Raw genomic sequence first — 25,258 nt, forward strand, 5'->3', positions numbered from 1 at the left:
TCTTGATCCCAAAATATCCACGGACTCGATAATTCTCGTTTCGGTGCCTACTCGAATCACGGGTCCACACTCTGCAGCTCTGGGCATCAGCCTGCTTAATCTCCACTACGGCCCCCCCGCGGCGGGATGCCTGGCTTTCACCTTGGGGATGCCCAGTACGGGTATCTCACAGGGAAAAGCCAGGACGGGTTCCCAAGGCAAGCGCCGAGATGCCTACGGGTAATCGAGCGCTATATAAGAACGCATAATAATAATAATAATAATAATAATTTGACTCCAGCGCTCTCCACGCACTCAACGCCGCACGCTCATGCATCTGCTGCCTGGCCACCCCGAAGCGCACACAAGGACCCTTCTCCTGCCAGAGCTGCAGTATCACCAGCATCCGGCCCACCAACTCACCCACCAAAGAACCCAACTTCCACAGATGCTTCCTGCTCAACAGCCAATCTGCCCGCAAACACGCCGTCGAACTCTTGGACCTACTGGACACCAACGCCCCAGACGTCGCCTTCCTGATGGAGACCTGGCTGACCCCCAACTCGGCGTCCGACATCGCCATAGCCATCCCAGAGGGCTACAAGATCACCTACAAGGACCGCACCAACGGAATAGGTGGAGGAATTGTCATCGTGCATAGAAACACCCTCAAAATCTCGACAGACGCCGACGACACCCTCAGCACCACCGAACACTTGCACTTCAAAATCCACACCGACCCCAACACCACCTTCAGAGGCGCCCTCGTCTACAGACCCCCGGACCCCGACCTCAGTTCAGCGACTCCATTGTTGACTTCATCAGCACTCACGCCCTTGCCTCCAAGGACTCCATCCGCCTCTGGGACCTGAACTTCCAGCTCAAGAACAAGAACGACTCCCACACCTCCACCCTGATCGGCAACCTCACTCCGTCGGCCACACGCTTGACCCCATCTTCTCAGCAAGCACCCACGTCTCCTTCGACCGCACCACTGAACTCCACTGGACCGACCACCACTGCATCCACTTCACCTTCCAGAAACCCACCACCCACCACCGCACCCAGTCGATGCCTCACCACAGCTGGCGCAAAATTACCGATGACCAGCTAACCACCGCCCTCGCCCAGAGCCCACCCACAGATCCCGACACAGCCGCCTGCAACCTCAGACAGTGGATCGCCGACTGCGCCAACACCCTTGCCCTGCTCAAGAAACCCCCCAACACCCAGACCAGCAAGAGAGCCAGCTGGTTCACCAAAGACCTCCAGGCCTCCAAGCGAACCTGACGAAAACTGGAAATAACTGGACCCACGGAAGAACACTGGAAAGCTACACAGCCCACAGAAACGACACCCGCCGACACCACCAACTCATCAGATCCACCAAAAGGACCACCTTCAGAGACCGCATAGACAACACCGCACACAACAGCAAAGAGGTCTACAGCATCGTGAAGGAACTCTCCTACCCCAGTTCAAACACCAACGACATCCCACCGTCACAAGACCTGCACGACTCACTGTCCTCCTTCTTCTAACGCAAGATCACAGACATCCACGACAGCTTTGATGCCGTCATCACCCCGGCAACCACCGGCACCCCCGCCCCCGCGGCCACTACCCGCACCAACCGCCTGCTCACCTGGACTAACATCAACGACGACGACACCATCAAGATCATGAACACCATCCACTCCAGATCCCCAGAAGACCCCTGCCCACACCACACCTTCAACAAAGCCAGCAGCACCATCGCACCCCATCTCTGGAAAATCATCAACATCTCCTACGAGCCAGTGACCTTCCCGGAGAGCTGGAAACACGCAGAGATCAACGCCTTACTCAAGAAACCCAAGGCGGATCCCAAAGACCTAAAGAACTTCCGACCCATCTCCCTGCTCCCGTTCCCGGCGAAGGTCATCGAAAAGGCCGTCAACAAACAACTGACCAGCTTCCTCGAAGAGAACAGCATCCTGGACCCGTCCCAATCTGGATTCTGTAGCAACCACAGCACCAAAACTGCCCTCATCGCCGCCACCGCAGCCCTCATCCTCCTGGACCTGACAGCCGCTTTCGACACAGTCTGCCACTGCACGCTAAAAGCACGCCTCCACGATGTCGGAATCCAAGAGAAGGCCCTGGACTTGAACTCCTCCTTCCTCACCAGGAGAACCCACAGCATCCGGCTCCCCCATCCCCTCCAAAGCCACCGAGATCATCTGCGGCGTACCCCAAGGATCATCCCTCAGCCCAACGTTGTTCAACGTATACATGGCACCGCTCGCCCACGCCGCCTGACGGCACGACCTAAACATCATCTCCTACACTGACGACACCCAGCTGAACCTCTCGTTCACCAAGGACCCCGACACCCCCAAAACCAACCTCCACGAAGGAATGAAGGCCATCGCCGACTGGATGAGGGACAGCCGTCTGAAGCTGAACTCTGACAAGACGGAGGTCCTCATCCTCAGCTCCACCCCCTCGGCCTGGGAGGACTCCTCGTGGCCGACGGCACTAGGAGCACCCCCGACACCCACTGACCACGCACGAAATCTGGGGGTCTTCCTCGACTCCACACTCTCCATGACAAAGCAGGTCAACCCGTCTCCTCCTCCTGCTTCAACACCCTCCGCATGCTTTGCAGGATCTACAAGAGGATCCCCACCACAACCAGAAGGACGGTCACCCAGGCCCTTGTCAGCAGTAGGCTGGACTACGGCAATGCACTCTATGCAGGAGCCCCGGTCAAACTCCTAAAACAGCTCCAACACATCCAGAACGCCTCTGCACACCTGTTCCTCGAAATCCCGCGCCACGGCCACATCACACCCCACCTGAGAGACCTGCACTGGCTCCCCATCAACAAGAGGATAACCTTCAAGCTCCACACCCACGCACACAAGGCACTCCACGACACCGGACCAGCGTACCTCAAGAGCCGACTCAGCCTCTACACCCCTTCCCACCAGCTCCGCTCTGCAGACCGCGACCTCGCCAATGTCCCCCGCATCCGAAGAGTGACCGCCAGAGAGAAAACCAATCCATCCATTACAATGCGTTCCCAAATGCTCCGATTAAAGGTCGGAACCTTTATGGACATATCTTAATTGGCTCCATAGTGTTCAATTAGCCAACGTATACAATCTGTCCATGGGGACCGACATGAGAGCAAGTGCAGAGTGTCCCCGAACTACTTGAGTGACATCTGTAAAGACAAATATGCTGTGAGTAATGCATGACTAATTTTTTTTAATCCTTATCAAAAATAATTAATTTTATGAGCCATCTGCCATCTGCCCTGAACTAACAGGAAATAGGTTGGACCAATTTAACCCCTTCACGGCTATTCCGCCGCAGTGTTAATGGGGCGGGACGGAAATGCGGCGGGCGCATGCTGGTGACGGAACCGCTCCGTCACCAGCGTCGGTTGCGCTGTGCTTGTGACGGAGCGGTTCCGTCATGGCCCGCCCCGCTCAATAGAACGCTCAGCGCAGGCGCGGAATTCGCGCCGCGCATGAGCGGCGAGCGGGCCATGACGGAACCGCTCCGTCATCAGCACAGCGCACCCGCAGCTGATGACGGAGCGGTTCCGTCATCAGCATGCAACGGGTTAAACACTATTATTTTAGGGCCGAGCACACAAACTGTTACACAGAATAAGTTGTGAAATCTATGATGAGCCTGCAGAAAAGGTGGATTTCCTGCAATATAATATAGGACCAATACATTATTACTCTTTCAAATAATTATATCTGTCTCATTTACTTTGCTCTTGGTGCTTGATCTCAAACAATCCAATAAATGCCTATTCCCCCTTGCCAGTGCTAAACTATCACTCAGCAAAGGGACGCCATTGAGATACACCTTCTAGATAATTTTGGGATCACCTAAACTGCAACCACCATCCTAACTATTCTCCAACTAAACAAGTTAGCTTGCCAATTCAAAACCATAACCTAATCTTCTAAACTTTCTCCACGTTGCTCTGCCAGGGTGGTATAGAGCTCCCTCCAAATGTAACTGGAATATTACAAACCAGAAACTCTGCCTGGTAAGATTTTGTGAGAAACAGCTGCAGTGAAAGGCCATTCTGCATGGACCAACTAACCAGAATACCAGTGGTGCAGAAGTGACTTCACAAGGCCATTGAGCTTCACTTTCATACACACACGCACATACAGACAGACACACACTTACAGATTCACACACACACACACACACAAACAAACACACACATCACACACACATAAATGCTCTCCTCCACAAGGACGCACAGAGCTTACATCTAAAACTATTTTTTATATGTACCTCAGACATATTCCAGCTAATTGTACTCCATTTCTATTACACTAATAGTGTATAGTGTAACTTTATTCACTACTAGTGTAATAAAAACAAAGACTGAAAATAAGGAGAGTGGAGCCCCAATCGATATTCATAAGAAAATGCTGCCCCTGTGTTCCTGACACCGAAAATACGCAAATTACGCTGTCTAATTTGATTTTCCTCCAGGATGTATTGGGAACATACACACACCATATAATGCAAAACACCTCTATACATTGCCCCCCATGAATCAGTAGCGGCTGCTACTGGGCAGTAGTGGTGAGGTGGGGAGGGAGAAAGGTTAAAAAAAAAGAAAAGGGTAAAAGTAAAAACAAAATTGCTTACCTTACCGGGAGCTCTCATTCCTCCCAACCTCGTCCTCTTCGGTCGACAAACCAAGAAGCCCCCAGGCTTCCAACTCCACTGACCAATCACAAAGCTGCCTTACAGCAGAGTTGTGATTGGTCTGAGCACCGTGGTACGGTGCTCAGAGAGAGAAATGGGAGGCTGAGCATGTTCTCAACTGGAATGGACAACACAGCCCAGTGGAGAACATGCCAAGTGCACAGGATGCTTTGGCTAGCCCGAGACGCCGGACAAACAATTCTGATCACTTAGGAGAGTGTCATCACTCTACCCCCAGCTCTGTGGGAAGTTTAGTCCGCCCCACATGCACCGTTACATACCCAATAATCAAAAATAAAATGATAATAACATTGTTATTGCCATTTTATTTTTAGGTCGTACCCTGAGCCAGAGCGCAAGCGCTGCTCTGGGGTTGATTTGTGGTAGTTGACTAAGTGAGGGAAGCCCAACCCACTCCCCAGCCCATCTTATACATTGGCTTGTGTCTTTGTCCTTCCAAAATGCTGCCTTCTGATTGGTTTATAGGCATGTTATTCCCTCCTTATGACCACCATGTCGTCATTTGTATCCTTCCATGGCTACTGGCCCCTTTACTATCAGTATTGCATGGTATCTGTTATTTAAACTGTGAGCACTATTTCCTTTATTGGGGTACTCTTACTGCCTGTGCCTTCTCCCCCCCTCCCGCCGTCCATGCCTTCTCCCCCCTCCAACTCCTGACACTCCCGTCATTCATGCATTCTCGCCCCCTGCCCCCGCCCGCACTCCTGTTTTCAATGCAATAGGTCTCACGTATTTGTGAGTCCTTTTGCATTGCAAATGCTTGTTCTGTGTCTAGTTATCAGAGACTGATTTTATTTTTATGCTAATCAAATGGATGGGGGAGAAGGAAAACGCTGATCCCTCAGTTTCCTTAGGTAGTTACAAATAATCAGAAGGGGAGGGATCACTTGTCCTGCGTGAACCAGGGTATGCAGGAGATCGAACAACGGTGTCTCCAAATAAAAACCCTCATGCACGTGTTGGGTAGCGTGGTAAGCGGTATATCTTGGTTCTCCGCTCTTCAAACACGTGTGTGCATAATCATCGGGTTAGTTTTCGGTATGCAGCCTCCACCAGGAGGATCTTACCCTCGGTAAAAACAGTAGTGACCCAGTGATGTGGAGGGAGTGTAGGAAAATTAAAAATCCCCCGGAGACCCAGTGGTAGGAATTTTATTAGGTCTGGGTTCGGGTGGATCCCATTAGGGGAATGCTCAAGTGGCGTGCGCTCTATTGAAAATATTAGGTTCTCAGGACGCACTAGCATTCAAAATAATTTAAAATGGCCAACATGTTTCAGCCCTCTATGCCGGGAGTCGGACTTTAGGGCTTTCTTCAGGACCCGTGGTGAAAGGTGAAAGTGATACTAGTTTACTAAATTATAGCAAGCAAGTGTGTAAAAAAGGGAAATTTTCAACCTGTTTCTTTTTCTCGAGGTCACGATGTACCTATAGTTCAAACATAATAGAAACATACACAAAGGGAAAACAAGGGTAAGGGAGACACATAGCGTAGTGAATTCACTACTGGACAATACAAATTGTAGCAACTTAAAATGGCAATACTTCATAACCCCCAGTAAATGGCAGTGTCAACTCTCTCTTTCTCCAGCAAGCTATTTCATGCAAAAAGTGGTTTGTAGATGGTAATTCATACTCTTATGCAAAAACGAGTGTATAGGGTTTGAAAATACCCCACCACTCGGATGACTATTGTGGTGGGTCAAATATGTGGCAATCGATTACCACGTGACATGCAAAACTATTAATAAACATGTGCAGTTTCTATAGTCTTGATCATGATAATGGTTGCCCAAAGTAGTGAAAAACTTTCATACCGATGTGCTCTGTGCGCTAATATCGTACCTGAAATGCACATCAGTTACACCTCCTTCGGGTGTGACAAGGGCTTCGAGGGGGCTAGATAAAAAGGTAAGCATTAGCGCGAAGCGGTTCTTAGTATACTTGCGGTTTTGTAGCAGAATTGTCTCGAGCTGATACCTAACGCTCCTCTCCTCGCGCCTCGCGTTGCGCTGCAGCTGCCTCTTGGGACCCGGAAGTAACAGGACTGAGCTTCCGGGTCGCTTTTTACAGGTCTCCGTTCATGGCAATAGAAAGGGGACTCGGCGCCTCTTCGTGTACACAATATCACGAAGTGCAAAATACGTCTTATAGAAGCCTCTGGTCGTTCGTATTCCCAAAGAAATGATTCTGATGCTTCATTATGAAGAGAGGTGGACATTCCGAATATTAGAATAATGTTAATGAAAAATAAAAATAAAAATGAAAATTAAAAGGAATATGATGAGCAGTTGCTAGGTCATACAAAGTGGTTTGTAAAATCTTGGGCAAACAGTTTGTTGCAGATTTATTGAATTTAAGCACTGAGTTGATCACTGGTGCTTCTCACAGTGCAACTTATGGATATCTATCATTAGGTCTCTTGAGGCAGACCGCATTCTTGGGTGAAGCCTACAGGGAATGTGTAAATTTTGCCGATGTTGGTTTTGGGAAACTTTTTCATTATTTCAACACGCTCAGCCACGGAATATTATCATTCAGCCCTCTTGTATCTGTCCCCAAACGGTGGACCCAGCGTTGCTCTTTCTCAAAGAGGATTCTCTCTGCATTGCTGTCCTTTATGTCCAGAGTTTCAAGGATGACCCAGTTAAGGTCATCCACTGTGTGGTTTTCCTCCAGAAAATGACTAGCCATCTTGGTTGTGGTTTTTTTACATTTGACGTTGCTCCTATGCTCTACGATCCTTTGTTTAGCTTTCCTACTTGTCATGCCAATGTAGTGCAGCTGGCAAGGGCAGGTGATCATGTACACTACGTGGCTGGTATTGCAGTTAGTATGTTTGAGCATTCTCCATTTGAAATTAGGAAGTAATTGTAACTCCTTAGTTGGTTGGGTCAAATTACAAACTGAACAAGAGCCACAGGGGTAATGTCCAGTGATAGGGGGGTTCCCCCATAAATTGGTTTGTTGTCCTCGTTTGGTTACAGATGGTCTCGTGTGTACCAGGATGTCTTTTAAGTTCCTACATCGCCTGTTGGCAAATCTCGGTTTAGGCCAAGAAAGTGTGCCAGATGTGAGGATCCTCCAATTTTTTGACTTTGTCAGTTACTGAGCTGAAGGTGGTGACACAGGTAGTGAGATCCTCAGGTTCTGTTTTTGTAAAGGTCTCCAAAAGGCCTTCTCTGTTTTGGTTTTGTGCTCTTTTTTTGCATTTATTTACCACTCGCCTTGGATAATCTCGATGTTGGAGTTTTGTGCAAAGGTCTTGTGCTTGGACCCGGTATTCGGTGTTCTTGCTGCAGTTCCTCCGCAGCCTGAGGAACTGGCTGTAGGGAAGATTTTCCCTCAAAGGGCGGGGATGAAAGCTCTTGAAAGAGAGGAGACTATTCTTTGCTGTTTCTTTGAAGAAAGTGCGTGTTTGTAGATGCCCGTCTTCCGCATATATTGTAATATCCAGGAAGTCTAGGCTTCTTCTGTCCGCACTGTACGTAAACTTCAGGCAGCTGTCTTTTGTATTCAGCCATGTGTGGAAATCTTTTAGATCCTCTTTGTTCCCTGCCCAGATTAGCAGGATGTCGTCAATATACCGCTTCCAAAGCAGTATATGACGAATATAGGGGTTGGTTTCTGTGTGTACATGTGTGCCTTCAAAAGTGCTCACATATAACCCAGCCACACTCGGGGCAAATGTACTGCCCATCGAGGTCCCATGGCATTGTAAGTACAGTGTCTCTTTGTATAGAAAATGATTCTCTGTCAAGGCCATGCGGCAACATTCCAAAACAAAGTGTCTAGGAGTTTTGTATGTCCAGTCCTTGTCGAAAAGAATTTGCTCTAGCATATCCAGGGTCTCTTGTTGTGGTAGGCTCGTGTAGAGACTTTCCACATCAAGTCCTACAAGCATCATGGTGTCAGGTGAATATTCGACATCTTTAAGTAAGTTCAGAAGGTCTCGCGTATCCTTTAGGTAGGTAGGTGTGCTTTGTACCAATGGTTTGAGGTAATAATCAGCAAACTGAGAGAGAGGCTCTAATACTGACCCGATGCCTGACACTATTGGTCGTCCTGGAGGTGGTATTCGGGCCTTGTGTATTTTAGGCAATGAGTAAAAATATGGAGTTTTGGGGTTCTTTGCTACCAGAAAATCAGCTTCTTTCTTGGAAAGCCAGTTGTGAGCTTCCGCCTCTTCAATCATCATTTGTATTTCACTCTGCAACCTTTTGGTGGGATCGTTGGATAGTTTCCTGTAGAACTTGTCATCTGACAGAAGATCAAGGCTCTGCTTGTCATAACCCGCTGCAGACAAGATAACTACCCCCCCTCCTTTGTCGGCTGGTTTTATTATGATTTGGCCATCGTTCTTCAATTCATCCAGCGCTGTCTGTTCTGCTCTTGTTACATTGTGAAACGGTTTTTGTTGGTTTGATGATAGTTCGTCTACTTCTCTCAAGATAGCTTGCTCAAAGGTTGCGATTTCGATCGGAACTTGAGAGGGTAGTGGGCAAAAAGTGGACTTGTTCCTCAATGAGGTGTCTCCCTCTGAGATGTATTTCGGTTGGTCCTTAAAAAAGGCTTTCAGTTTGAGGGTCCGACAGAATTCGGCCAATTCACATTTTATTCTGAAAATGTCTGTTTTGGGGGTAGGGACAAATCCCAGGCCTTTGTTAAGGACATCCTCTTGTTCTTTTGTTAGGACCTTATCAGTCAAGTTCACGATGAGGGAACAGTGTTGGCTTTTGTCACACTCCCCGTTTGGACCTGTCGGGTTTGGTCTGACCAAGTTACTCCTCGATTCTTTCCTCGTTGTTGAGGTTGGCCCCTCCCTAAAAAAGGAACCCTGGGTTGGAAATTTTGTCCTTGTTGTTGGGGTCCTTGATGGTTCATGGGCGGGGGTCCCGAGAAGAAAGGGTTCACGTGTTTGAAGAGCGGAGAACCAAGATATACCGCTTACCACGCTACCCAACACGTGCATGAGGGTTTTTATTTGGAGACACCGTTGTTCGATCTCCTGCATACCCTGGTTCATGCAGGACAAGTGATCCCTCCCCTTCTGATTATTTGATTTTATTTTTAGTCAGTCAGTTGTACAAGTTCATAGAAAAGCACTTGGTGTCCTTGATGGCGTGCACGCCCATTGACATCACAGCATGCTTAGTGCTAAACTACTAGAAGGGACTTGGCGTCCATCTCTAGGCGTGGAGCAAAGTTTGGTAAGATATGTCTGGGTGACTGTGTGGCGACTAGTGTGGGCTCTTAGAAACTGCTGCATTAGTACCAGAGAAAGTATCTCAGAAAGCAGAGCTCTCAAGTTACCCTGACCCGTTAGCGAATAAGTAGCTCATCCGGTTTATGCTTTGTAGTCTGGGACTTGTAGTCTTGTCTTTACATGATAAAAACAAGAATACAAGCCCCATAAAAAAAAACTACTCAGGCCCAGACCAGGGAAAGTTGAACTTTTAAAAGGTTCATTCTATCTCTAATGCCTTTCCTCGTTAGATGACACCCCTCAGTATTGTCTTTATACCATATCCAATTATGAGCAGCCCTCAGACAGAAGTCCTCATAGGCTGGCTAGCTTTGAAGCTGACGAGACCCATTCTGACGTAAAGTAAATGCTCGTCAGCTTGGCAGTCTTCAAAACATCAAAATGGACTGCAGATACTAACTTTCCGGTTTTCCACTGCCTCCATTCACGCTAGTCGCTCTTGGCCAATGGGCATTCATTATTTATGAATGATTGTTGTCATTCCTATTGCATAAAAGGAGCCTTCCTGGGCTTTTCTCTTTATCTAAAAAACTTGTTATGGGGCAGGACTGGTCTGGAAGACAGGTACCACTGACACAGCCTTAGTAAGTCAACAGGGGGTCCCTCACACTTCACCACATTTAAACCAGAGCAGCGCCTCGTGCACTGGTACAGTACACGTACTTTGGGACTTTCAGCTGGGCAATGTACCTGGTTGGATGCTGGTTTCTCTCTAACTGTGCACATCATTCTGAATCCAAGGTGACGCAGTGTGTAGTTCAGTGCCAGGAAGGCGTAATGTACGAGGAGAACTGCTCATTGGAGGGCGAGACACTGGTTCAGGAAAGTGAGAGCGGACCCCTGGGAACTACACGCCAGCTCCCTTTGCAACAGTGTCTCAGCATTAGGTCACTGTCGTCGGGTGTTGCCTGGCAGCATAGGAGGATGCAAGGCCTGCTGCTTTTCTTCCTTGCCATTTCTTTGATTTCTTGGTAAGTCAATTTCATCATAGGTACTAGGAGGCAGATTTGTAAGAAAGTGACGCATCTGTAAAGATGTGTCACTTTCCCTGCACCACCCTGAGATACCCTTGCACCACCTTGGAAGCACCGTATTTAGAATACAATGCAACTCCAGCAATTCATGGGGAGGCCTATCCTCATTGTGCTGCGTCACTCCTTACGCCTGCTCCAAGCAGGCTTAAGAATTTGACACAGTAAATCTTGTAGATTTCAATGTATCACTTCTACACAGCTTTTTTGCGTTGGAACGCCCACCCTGCATACATTATACCTGACGCAGCTATAAAGTGACGCACACGTTTACAACGTGACACATCTCCCTAGATGTGTCACGTTGTAAATGGGCCACATTTGTACGAACAAAAAGGGACACAACGGAGCCTCAAAATTACGCAAGGGGCTTGTAAATCTGCCCCCCTGGACTCGATCGAGTAACGAGTGTGATCGTCCCATGATCTACTCGCTGCCGATTGCATCGGTCAGAGGTGGGTGAGAGGATTTTTGGGTGCTCCAGTCACAAGGAATAACCTTTAGAGGGGTTTACAGTAGTGAGAGGGGGCAGTGTTGAAGGTAGGCAAAGAGCTATTCATTTCTGCAGAAAGTGTTTGCATTTCTGCAGAAAGTTTACTTCTTATATTGTTTTGCGACATTGTTAACCATAGCAAAAATCAGATAAAAAAGTTATCGAAATCCTGATCTGAAGGCACGTCAACATATAGTGAAAAGGAACAGTAGAACTGAAAAATTCCCGAAGGATAAACAAAAAGAGATGGGAATAAAAAGAATAGCCTCCCACTTTAGGGTTTCAAGTGGCATCAAATGGACAATAAGGGCTAAGTAGCAGGTCTCCCTGAAAGTTATCTATTCTAGGTTAGGCTTTACTGAGCTCAATGCCACAAACCACATCTAAATTGGGGTAGCAGTGGTGGAATAACCAGTGTCTGATATCCCAGCTCATAGCTGCCTGTGAAGTCCTTCCTGTGTCCCTGGAACTGTAGGAGCCGTTTGTCACCGAAAAAGTTGACTGACATCAGTCCTTCAAAATAAAGTTCTTTTAACTTGACCTTAGCCTAGGTTTCGAAAAACTGTACTTCCAATCAGCGGTTTCTGAGCTATGGAGTCTTTCATACCAGAATCTTTGAAGGCATAGTATCCCAGTGAACTACACCAGGTTCATTTTTAGTATTCTTGCATAGGTGCACTTTCATTACTGAGAACTTTTACCATACCCCCTCCAACACTCTGTTAGTGCTATGATTAACTATGCCAGGATTATGGTTGATTCATTTTTGCATACATGCCAACATTTTAGAAGCAAAAAGTGGGAGATTAAAAAAAGTTATATCCGGAGAATGTATTCCTCCCATTGACTTCTATCAAGGTGTGAATTGAGTATATTGCCATGTATGGGACTTGTAAGTGTGCTGCTGCCAGATCAGATATCAGCAATGGAAATATGCTTTTTAGGTCGAGCCTGGGCAGCCCATGCAGTACTCTGTGAGGCATGCTGTTTTGAAGTATGGATTGAAACGGTGCCCTCTCTCCGCCCATATTTGTCATTGGATTGTGTCATTGTCCTTCATAAATGCTGGCTACTGATTCGTTATTAGGCTTGTTAGTCCTTCCTTAGTACCGCCTTGTCTTCATTTGTAACCTTTGATGAGGACTGATCCTTTTACTTCAGTTGTTATACCGTATGTCTTATTTTGTCTCTTAGCACTATTTTCTTTAATGCATTACTCCTGCTACAGGCAGTACATGCCTTCCTACAACATTCAACGCACCATGCGCGCTTTCCCAGGGTGCTTTTACAAAAAAAAAAGCATGTGTTTGTCAACTTGACAAACAAATGCTTTTGTTGGTAAAAGCGCCCCATACTGCGCTTTCACTTTAATAGCGGCTGCATATCTTTCTTTAGACACGGTTCGTCTAAAGATAAGAGCATGACCTCTACTAAGTGAAAGCGCAGTATGGGGCACTTGTAAACAACAAGCATTTGCATTTCAATAGGTCTTGCAGTTTAATTAGACTTATTAGTATTGTAAATGATTGCGGGCCATTTATTATTGTGGGCTTTTTACACAAATAAATAAAAGGCATTGTCATTTTCAATGGCAATGGCTCAAAATCTCACAATTGCAAGACCTATAGCATTGCAAATGCTTGTTTTTGTGAGGCAACGCTCGCCTGCATTAGCGGGGGAGCCGCTTCTTACTTAATGGTATCTCACAGGGCTTAAAAGCTAAATTAGTGGAAGTGTTACATTTTGTCTGTTGACTCCATAATCATTTCAGTTAACACAACTCCACATGAAAAGTCACAAACAATCTATATATCCCTATTGCTTTTTATAGAAACCCTTTAAATAGTGCTCAACTAATAATCCAAAACCCTCATGCCGATATTCCTATCATTAGCCTGTTGCGTCTTGATGCTGATGTCATGAACATTTTCTTCTGATCAATGCTCAAACATATATGCCTATAGCTTCCCTCTGATGAGATATACACATAAATATAATTAAAAATATTGCTCCTCATTGATACAGCGTAAACATTGGAGGTAGTATTAGCAGTAGGGCATCCGGATATGTAGTCCTCGCACTTGTAAAATAAACCAAAACATCCTTCCATATTATCACCTCTCATGTCCAAGTGGCATCCCTTATTGAAATTACCCCCTTGGTGAAGATAATTGGGCATATGTACTTGTTTCTCTTTGTTGTAGCAGTGGTATATTTGTTCCCATATCTCCTATGTCACACAAATCACAACCATCAGTTGCTCTCCAGTCTTTGACAGCTGACAAAGTGCTGAGGCATACCCAGGAGGTTCACACACAGGGTGAGCAAAAAAAGTAGGTGTGTTCAACTTGTAGTTTTTTGGCTGGCTAAAACCCAGTTCAGCTTGACCTCCCAGCAAAGAACCTCACACTGTACCATAGATCCACATAGGAATAATAGCAATTTTATTTGTGTCTCACCTATTGTAGTGTTGTATATTGTATCTTATGATAAATAAAATGTATCTAATGCGTCCCCCAAGACGGGTCTGAAGTTCAGAGCCGGGACACTTCTTCAGAACTGAATTGGCATTTCCTTTGCAATTATTAAATAATGGTGATTTGCTACTTTTATGTGTGCTACAAAATGTAGCACACATAGAAGTAAGAAATCGCTATTATTGATTGTTTATGTGCAGGAAGGGACACGTCTCTGCACATAAACAATCACTCCCTGCAAAGCAGGCACTCTTGCACTATGGTGCAAGAGTACCTCCATTGGTGCTAGGCAGCTAGTTTTAGCAACAGCGCAAGGGAAATGCTGTTGTAAATACAGTGCATCTCTGCGTTTCGTAAATGTCAGCCCACGTCGCTGGCAATTTTGGCGCACCTCCGCACTCTAACATTTTCATGTACATATGCCCCTTTGTGTTTTGCTAAAGTAATCTGTGGTAATCACACTTTTTTTGCTGAAGTAAAAAAGTGTACAAAGCCCTCCCCGGACCACCCCACCCCCATAATGTTTCGATAGGAAACTGGAAGAAAATGTAATTGCCACATTTTATGACAATGTCTCAATCCAAAGTTAATTGAACTAGAACTTTCAAAGTAACCTTTTGTTGGAAGTAGCTACCTGCATCATAATCATGTATTTAAGTTTTTTCTTAGAAAGACTTCATTGTTATTCAACGCTAATTACAAGGCATTGCATGACACTGAGCTCATCTTTTATGAGCAGTTATAACCTTTCTGCGAAGAAAAACTTTTGACTGTGAAAGTAGGCAGATGTTAGACGAGAGATAGTAGTGTGTACTGATTTTCAGTACTACATTTTTGCAAAATTAGGGGCTCATTATGATGTCCGGTGGAATCACTACTGCCTGACACCGACTCAATAATGGGACTGAACAACACCTGGTCGGGGGTACCAACCACCTTATGCGGATGTGACCGAACACTGTTCGGCGCATATCTATATTTCGTTGTGGGAGCATACTGTAAACCGTCTGTAATGTATTCTCCTATAATGAAATGGGAGGTGCTTCATCATTGCACCCTGTGGTAGGCACTGCAATATGCCTGCCACAAAGTGCAGTGTTCAACAGGGGGGATCCATAGGTGACCCCTCGTCCTCCAACCAGAGGCCGTGCACCAAAGGGGTCCATGCTGGGAAACCCCGAAACATGCTTTCTGACATGGTTTCCATGGTTTCCCATGTCGGACAGACCGGCATGGAAACCATGCTGGGAAGTACCTCCCTTCAGACCTTTGACCCTGACACAAGGCAGGTCGCTCCCCAAGCCACCACACAGCCCTCCTGTGTGCCCTTAGCCACTGCTGCCGACGCTCATACTGGTTTGTGCCTGCTTGATTTACTTTTCTGTGCTCTCTGTACTTGTGCCCTCTGTGCCTCACTATGCCGTGTGTACCCCCGCTCTGTGCCCTCACCTGCTCACTTAGCATTGTTGTTGTTGCTGTACTCTTGTGCCCACTTTTGCCTTCTGTATCCCGCTGTGTGCCGCTCGTCCCCTTCTATGCTCTTTCCCGCCGCAGCGTCCCCTGCAGCCCAACCCCCCTCTGCTCCCATACGCCACCCAGCACCCGCCGCCCAGCTGCTCCTCTCTCCCACTCCCCCTCATATGGAGGCTGCAAAGCGGCCGTGCAGCGGCCATGTGCAATGGTCGTACCGCTGGCGCGCCGCTGGCGTGCCAAAGGCAAGCCCGTCTTCACCCGTCCGTGCCTGGACCATGCCTAGCCCCAGGATACATGGCCCCCGCACAAACCACGACGCACACCACCTCTACGACTCCAGCGCTCTCCACGCCAAACGGTCACGCACCTGCTGCCTGGCCATCCGAAGCGCACACAAGGACTCTTCTCCTGCCGGCTGCAGCTTCACCAGCATCCGGCCCACCAACCCACCTGCCGAAGAACCCAACTTCCTCAGATGCATCCTGCTCAACAACCGATCCGCCCGCAAACATGCCGTCGAACTCTGGGACCTACTCGACACCAACGCCCCAGACGTCGCCTACCTGACAGAAACCTGGCTGACCCCCACCTCGGCGCCCGACATCGCCATAGCCATCCCAGAGGGCTACAAGATCATCCACAAGTACCGCACCAATGGAGTAGGTGGAGAAATTGCCATTGTTCACAGAAACACCCTCAAAATCTCGACAGACGCCAACAACACCCTCAGCACCACCAAACACCTGCATTTCAAGACCCACATTGACCCCAACACCACCCTCAGATAAACCCTTGTCTACAGACCCCTGGGACACCGACCTCAGTTCAGCGACTCCATCGCCGACTTCATCAGCACACACGCCCTCGCCTCCACGGACTACATCCTCCTCGGGGACAAATGACAACTTCAAGAACAAGAACGACTCCAACACCTCCACCCTGATCGACAAACTCGGCAACCTCAGACTCAGACAACTCGTCACAACACCCACTCACTCCATCGGCCACCAGCTTGACCCCATCTTCTCAGCAAGCACCCACGTCTCTTCGACCGCACCACCGAACTCCACTGGACCGACCACCACTGCATCCACTACACCTTCCGAAAACCCACCACCCACCACCGCACCCAGCCGATGCCTCGCCACAGCTGGGGCAAAATCACCGAGGACCACCTAACCACCGTGCTCGCCCAGAGCCCACCCGCAGACGCCACTGACCCCGACACCGCCGCCTGCAACCTCAGATAGTGCATCAACGACTGCGCCAACACCCTTGCCCTTCTCAAGAAACCCCCAGACCAGCAAGAGAGCCAGCTGGTTCACCAAAGACCTCCAGGCCTCTAAGCGAATATGCCGAAAACTGGAAAAAAACTGGACTCACGGAAGAACACCGGAAAGCTACACATTCCACAGGAACGCCACCCGCCAACACCACCAACTCATCAGATCCGCCAAAAGGACCACCTTCAGAGACCGCATAGACAACAGCGCACACAAAAGCAAAGAGCTCTTCAGCATCGTAGAGGAACTCTCCAACCCCAGTTCCAACACCAACGACATCCCACCGTCACAAGACCTGTGCGACTCACTGTCCTCCTTCTACTATCGCAAGATCACAGACATCCACGACAGCTTCGATGCCGTCATCACCCCGGCAACCGCCAGCACCCCCGCCCCCACGGCCACCAACCGCCTGCTCACCTGGACCAACATCAACGACGACGACACCATCAACTTCATGAACACCGTCCACTCCGGATCCCCAGAAGACCCCTGCCCACACCACATCTTCAACAAAGCCAGCAGCAACATCGCACCCCATCTCCAGAAAATCATCAACATCTCCTACGAGACAGAGACCTTCCTGGAGAGCTGGAAACAAGCAGAGATGGACGCCTTACTCAAGAAACTCAAGGCGGATCCCCTTGGACCAACAGGACTTCCCACCCATCTCCCTGCTCCCGTTCCCGGCGAAGGTCATCGAAAAGGCCGTCAACAAACAATTGACCAGCTTCCTCGAAGAGAACAGCATCCTGTACCCGTCCCAATCTGAATTCCGTAGCACCACAGCACCGAAACTGCCCTCAACGCCGCCACCGATGACAACAGGATCCTGCTCGACAACGGAGAAACCGCAGCCCTCATCCTCCTGGACCTGTCAGCCACTTTCGACACAGTCTGCCACTGCACACTAAAAGCACGCCTCCACGACGCCCGAATCCAAGAGAAGGCCCTGGACTGGACCACCTCCTTCCTCTCCAGGAGAACCCAGAGCTTCCGCCTCCCCCTTCCCCTCCAAAGCAACCGAGATCATCTGCGGCGTACCCCAAGGATCATCCCTCAGCCCAACGTTGTTTAACGTATACATGGCACCGCTCACCCACGTTGCCCGACGGCACGAGCGAAACATCACCTTCTACGCTGACAACACCCAGCTGATCCTCTCGCTCACCAAGGACCCCCACACCGCCAAAACCAACCTCCACGAAGGAATGAAGGCCATCACCGACTGGATGAGAAACAGCCGTCTGAAGCTAAACTCGGACAAGACGGAGGTCCTCATCCTTGGCTCCACCCCCTCAGCCTGGGACGATTCCTGGTGGCGGACAGCACTAGGAGCACCCCCGACACTCTCGACCACGCACGAAACCTGGGGGTCATCCTCGACTCCACACTCTCCATGACAAAGCAGGTTAATGCCGTCTCCTCCTCTTGATTCAACACCCTCTGCATGCTTCACAGGATCTTCAAGTGGATCCCCACCAAAACTAGAAGGACAGTCACCCAGGCCCTCCTCAGCAATAGACTGGACTACAGCAATGCACTCTACGCTGAAGCGACAGTCAAACTCCTGAAACGGCTCCAACACATCTAGAACTTCTCCGCACACCTGATCCTCGACATCTCACGCCGCAGCCACATCACACCCCACCTGAGAGACCTGCACTGGCTCCCTATCAACAAGAGGATAACCTTCAAGCTCCCCACCCACGCACACAAGACATTCCACAACACCGGACCAGCGTACCTCAACAGCCAACTCAGCCTCTACACCCCATCCCGCCAGCTCCGCTCTGCAGACCGCGCCCTCGCCACTGTCCTGCGCAGTCAAAGAGTGACCGCCAGCGGCAGATCATTCTCCCACCTCGCCACCAAGATGTGGAATACCCTCTCCATCCACCTACGACAGACCGAAGTCCTTCAAACCTTCAGGAGACTCCTCAAGACCTGGCTCTTCGAACAGTAGCAGCGTTACCCCCCCCCCCCCCCCAGCGCCTTGAGACCCTCACGGGTATGTAGTGTGCTTTACAAATGCTATGATTGAATGATTGATTGATTGATTCAGATTACTTGCCTGCTTCCGACTTGAAGGCGGCCTCTCCCAGCCTGTCAGTAGCAGCCAGAGTGACCAACAAGTTTCCTTTCCGACCGCCTCCAACATATTGAGGTGGCCGAAAGAAAACCGACCCATCCATTACAATGCGAGCCTAAATGCTCCGACCGTAGGACGGAACCTTTATGGACATATCTTAATTGGCTCCATAGTGTTCAATGAGCCAATGTACACAATCTATCCATGGGGACACTCATCAGAGCAAGTGCAGAGTGTCCCCGTACTTCTTGAGTGACATCTGTAAAGACAAATATGCTGTGAGTAATGCATGACTAATGTTTTTTTTAATCCTTTCAGGGAGTCTTATCAAAAATAATTAAGCTAGTTGAGTGCATAATTCTGTAATTTCTTGACATTTTCACGTGTGTCTGCTTGCTGTGACAGATGTGGACAAGATGATGCAGACTTTATGCATCTGGCGTGGGACTGTGGGAAAGTGGCTGAATTCTGGGATGCGGTGGTGAGCTGTCTGCGGGAAATGGTGGCTGCAGATCTTCCATGTACTCCACTTGTATGCCTGTTATGCTGTACGCCCCATGTAAGGGGGGCGAATGGTATTTTTGTGCGGCTGGCGTTTATACGTGGGGGAGTAGGCGCCGCCCTATACTCAAGGCATGGATAGAGGATTTGGTGTATGGCCGTAATAACCTTAACACATATGCAGAGGAAGTGGAGAAGTGTGGCTCTCTGGTTAGAGGCGGCAGACCCTGAAGCAGAGGTCAGACCCGGGACCTGGGTTCAATTCCCGACGCGGCAGGGGCTTGTGCCCAAATATCCACGGACTTGATAATTCTTGTTTCGGTGCCTACTCGAGTCACAGGTTCACCCTCTGCAGCTCTGGGCATTAGCTTGCTTAATCTCCACTACGGCCCCCCCGCGGCGGGATGCCTGGCTTTCACATTGGGAATGCCCAGTACGGGTATCTCACAGGGAAAAACCAGGACGGGTTCCCAAGGCAAGCGCCGAGATGCCTACGGGTAATCGAGCGCTATATAAGAACGCTTAATAATAATATTAATAATAATAATAATAATATGCAGAGGAATTGCCCATTAGTTCTAGGCCGAGACACATCTGGGAGCCGTTAAGACTATATTTGCTTAATAAGTCCGAGTAAGGTACCAACTTACATATGACCTCGGGGGGCAGGTTACATATCGAGAGCTGCTGATGAGAATGTTTAAATATGTTTGCGCAAAACAGTGGCACACAGTGTTTATATCTTGTGGTCGAAGATGATATAAGATTATTATTTTTTATTTTATTTTTTATTGATTTATTAATTACGTGGGGGAAATGTGATATGTTTTTTGTTGGCATTGGGAGAGATATATGCTAGAGTTTGGCGATTAATATACAAGTATGACATATAAGAGCTGGCGTTGCTTTATGAAAGAACATGTACCCTTGTTATTTTGTGATTTTGATTGCACGATGTAATGGTTTGTTTTTTGGTATGTTTCATTCGATAAAATTTAATAAAAAAAATAATTAAAAAATTCTTGAAATTTTCATAGAATTTCTCAAATAGGAGCACAGTGCAGTTTCCCACACCCATGGGCTGGAGCAAATGCTTGCACACTATCTGGGGCACATCAGTATTAGTAGTGCCATCCACTAATAGGCCAGTTAACCTTTGATACAGTTTGACAGTATGGGTGCTACTAGCAGAGTTACAATCAAGCCGTTTTGCTGCTCAAGGTCTTTTTTCAGCTTGGTAAAGTCAATTCAAAATACTACGGTTATTATAAAAATGAACTTTTCTGTGAAACTTTTTTTTTGCAATTTTACAGTCTAGTGGCTTCAATAACACACCACACATGTAAATGAAAATGTGAACTGTTTTTAAATGTATTGATGTTCTTAACTATGGGTGAGGACATGATGATTTTCCACAGACCGCCTCTTTCTCAGCGGTTAACATTTTCCTTTTGGAAAATCTTGTTCCACTATCGGCCTCTTAATTGCTAGTAGTTTTGACGTCACCGATTTTTCCGCGTGAAAACTCACGAAGGAAAACAGAGGCCTCGGTTTTGTACTGATGGTCAAAATGCCTCACCAGTAGGGGAAATTCCATGAAATCTACCCTACAGAATTAAGGGGCATATTACCAACAAGTAGCGATATTTATCGCTAAATAGGCTTAGCGACGATTTTTTTTATCGCTGAGCATCGCCGGAATTTATCTCTGAGATAACGTGCTATTAGCAACGTTTATCTCCAAAGCGATACATTTTCCGGCGATAGCGGCGAAATGCGTGAATATCGCTGAGAATACAGCGATATTCACGCATTAGCGACGAAATGCTCTTTGCCATGTTATCCACCTTCCATTGGATAACATGGCTAAGAACTGATCTGGGCAGGTGTTAGTATTTGGAGATATTCGCTCTTAGCGCAAATATTTCCGTCGCTACGCCTCTCTTGCTAATAGGCGATAGCGATGTTAGAGACTGTTTTCAGTCGCTAACAGTTTGGGTACGCCGACTTTGCATGTCATTAGCGATAAATATCGCTAACATGCAAAGCGGGTCCTAAACCGCTCGCTATCACCCAAAAGCTGTCGCTAACTGCTGTTAGCGACAGCTAATAGGGCGATAGAATTATCGCCGCTCAGCGGCTGAAAACGGCCGCTAAAGCGGCGAAAATTCCCTATCGCCACCTTTGATAATATGCACCTAATTCTTTTAAAAAGTGGAACATCTATTCCACAAGAAAAAAAAAATAATTCTCAGAGAATGCCACAAAGTTCGTGTCTGGAATTAAAGGCTTAAAGCTAGTTTGTTCGGGTGGGTGAGTGAAACAAGACAGTTTATTTCTATTTCAGAGCAGCGCATATTGGCAGGACTCTGATATTAGGATTGGAGGATTATAATCTATTTTTTTTAGTCTCTGCCATTAGGTTATGATAGAGAGGCCTATTTTGCAAGATCATTTCTACAAGGGTCTCTTGATACACATTGACCTTAATGTTGCAAATGCCAATGTTCTTATTTTATGTCCAATATATAACTGCTCTTTTCAAAACCCATTTTCAGAAGAGACCTTCCTGACCTAGCTACTAAAGCATATTATTGTTCCTGAGCTTCATATTTACTTATATTGTATTGATTTCTAGTAGCATGTCATGACGGGCTACAAGCGGCTGTAAGGATGCCGCTGGCGGCGGCAGCTTGTTCCGGCGCAGTTTGTAACAGAAGTTATAAAGATATATTACGATTAATAGGGGTAAAAAAGATAGCAGTGAGCAAAAAGGAGAAATAGACACTGTCTTATTTAACGCCTGATGTGCATAAGTGTTTATTTACCTTTATGGCATTTAAATTCTGCCCATGGGTAATGTAGTGCAGCTGTGTTTGGGATATTTACATGTCGTGTGTTTCTCGCATGGCCCATTGTCGTCTTCCCTATGCTAGCCGGTTGGTGCACGTTGTAGGCTGCATTTCTTTTGCACACAGTGCTACATAGCTGGCTGGCCTATGTGCCAGATTGTATGTTCACACGGAACACATTCATGTTTCAGTGTTTTGTTCTTTTCATGGGTTTCTTGGCCTGATTTTGATGTTTTGTAACAACATAAGGCAAACCAATCTTCTACAAGCAACTGGGTAAACTAGTTAAATCACAAAGAGTGTTCCCTGAGGACACATTTATCCTAAAATTTAGGGGCATATTATCTAGGAAGTGGCGGTGAGAGGCGATAGCCTCCTTGGCTTAACGCCTCTCATCGCCACTTCGGAAGCACCAGGATGCACCATATTACCAAGGATATGGTGCAGCCTAGCGTTTCCTTCTGCGATGGCCCTAAGTCTCTTGACAACGCCAACGCAGGCACACTTGCACCAGAGAGCAAGGGTTTCTGCGAGCGGGGAGGTTTGGTTATGTACAGGAAGGTGTTCCTTCCTGTACATAAACAAACCTAAAATGCCATTTTGTAACTTACATGTGTGCTGCTTCATGCTGCACACATGTACGTTACAAAATGGCATTTAAAAAAGCGGTTTGTTTATGTACAGGAAGAGACACCTTCCTGTACATAAACAAACCTTGGCATTTTGCTTTTTTCCATGTGTGCTGCACAAGTCAGCACACATGGAAAAAGCAAAAACGAGGGGAAATGAAGCATTTCTCCTCGTTTCGCCACCTGAAGACCAGGATTTTCCTGGTTTTAAATTTGGCGCTGCAAGCTATTATCGCCTCTCTTGATACTCGGTGGCAGCGTCGAAGAGAATTGATGTTGCGGTGACAAAAGTGACTTTGTGGTTGCGATAGGGGCTAGGTAATATGTCCCTTAGTTTTTCAGCTGGTCACAAAAAGTGAGCATTTTACTTATCCTCAAATTAATGACTCATGTATACCAACGTAGATGTATTGAAGTAAAAACAAGTATATTTTGTTTTGACAAGTTGTAGATGTCATAAGTACATGCACATTGGGTATATAAAAATCACAATCAGTACATAAGCAAATTTAAATGTAAGAATTGGTGCCACCATTCAATCATTTAGCCTTTCACAATATGTATACAATAAGAGATCTATGGCAGGATAATCAATCCTCTTAACAAAATCGGTTTCACAGGAACACATGTCCCATCAAATTAATTTACAACTTTCCAAAAAAAGGAGTGTATCCAATCAGTCTCTCTGTAAATTTATCATGATTCCAAAATAAATAATTGTTATAATCTGGTAGTTAGTACATTCCGTCCCCCCTACTCCTCAAGGCAGGAGAACTGTTGGCAAGATTTATGTCACACAGAAAGGTTTTAGTTTACTTGGGTGGAGGCATCAAAAGGAATTAAGTATCAAGCTAGACCCCAACACCCCGACCAAGTCCTTCTGGGGGACCCATAAGTGGAAGGGATGGAGGCCTGCAACTATTTCCCCTAGGTATTCACTGAAGAGTTGGGTCTGCTGAAAAACTATCAACATTTGCATAAAACCCAAATCTAAGGCCAAGTCGGTTGTACATAAAGTTAAGCCCATTCCCCACTTGATGCAAACCCCCCTAAGACTCGAACTTGGACCGCCTACTGGCTTTAGGGGTAATTGAACCCATCAACAGTTCCCAATGATTCCCCCCTATAGTTTTTGCAAACAAAGCCTCTGGTAAGGACATCAGGCTATGTGCGGATTTCAGGGACCTAAATGAAAACATCTGGGTGAACAGGCATCCACTGCCACGCTTCCATGAGGTCCTCACATTGAACAAAGGAGCTAGTAGATTCAGTGTCCTGGATCTGTCAGAGGTCTATCACCTGGTAGAGCTCCACCTGGATTCCCGCCACCTTACTACTTTTATAAACCTGTAGGGGGCGTTTCAGTTCCTGCGCATGCCGTTTGGATTGGCCTTGGCTGCGGCTGCTCTCCAACGCATCATGCAGCATGTGCTACGGGATCTTCCTGAAACACTATGCTTCCAAGATGACATCCTCATCTTTGGAAAGGACGTGGGGGAGCATAACATTTGGCTGAAGAGAGTTTTGTCCAGTCTGGAAAAGGCGGGGCTTACTTCAAAAAAAGAAAAGTGCAGGTTAGGAGTAGCATCGGTGGAGCACCTGGGACACACTATGTCAGATGATGGCATCATACCCAAGTTAGATCTAGTGGAAGCTATCCAAAACACTGAAGTGCCGTCGTGTATTGAGGACCTTAAGTCTTTTCAGGGCCTATCAGAGTATTACTTCAAATGTGTATGCAACGATGCCAGCATTGTAGAACCATTACAGAACTTGCTCTGGTCCAAAGTTCCATATGTATGGAGCAGTGAATGCAATGACCTCTTCAGAGCAGTGAAAGAGGGTATATTGGCTGCACCATCTCTGGGCAGATTCGCCCTCACCAAGCCCACGTTTCTATGTACTGATGCCAGCAACAAAGGGTTGGGAGCAAGCCCCACTCAATGCGTGGAGGTCAGGAACCAAGTGGTGGCATTTGCCTCTTGTGCACTCAAAGGTGAAGAGAAAAACTACTCAGTGGTAGAAAAGGAGGCACTTGCCTGTTTTTGGGCCATCAGGCATTTCAGGTTCTTCTTGTGGGGAATACCATTTACAGTAAAAACAGATTCCAAACCCCTTATGTTTGATTTCAACATGAAAGTGTCGGTCAGGACTCCACCCAAGGACTGCTAGATGGGTTTTGGGTTCTGTGTTTGGAAGGTTATAACTTGAAAGTTGTATATGTGCTTGGTATACAAAATATTGTGGCAAATTATTTATCATGCTCACCAATTGTAGTAGAGGAGTATGCTGACAATGGGGAATGTGGGGAAATTGTCTTACAGTTAATGAGTCTTAACAAAGAAGAATGGGAAGCCTGTGGGGAGGCAGTTGAGGAATTGAAGTCGCTGAAAGTGTACATAAAGGAGGGCTGGCCGTCTAAC

This window comes from Lissotriton helveticus, chromosome 3_2, assembly GCF_964261635.1.
Source record: "Lissotriton helveticus chromosome 3_2, aLisHel1.1, whole genome shotgun sequence".
Classification (NCBI taxonomy): domain Eukaryota; kingdom Metazoa; phylum Chordata; class Amphibia; order Caudata; family Salamandridae; genus Lissotriton; species Lissotriton helveticus.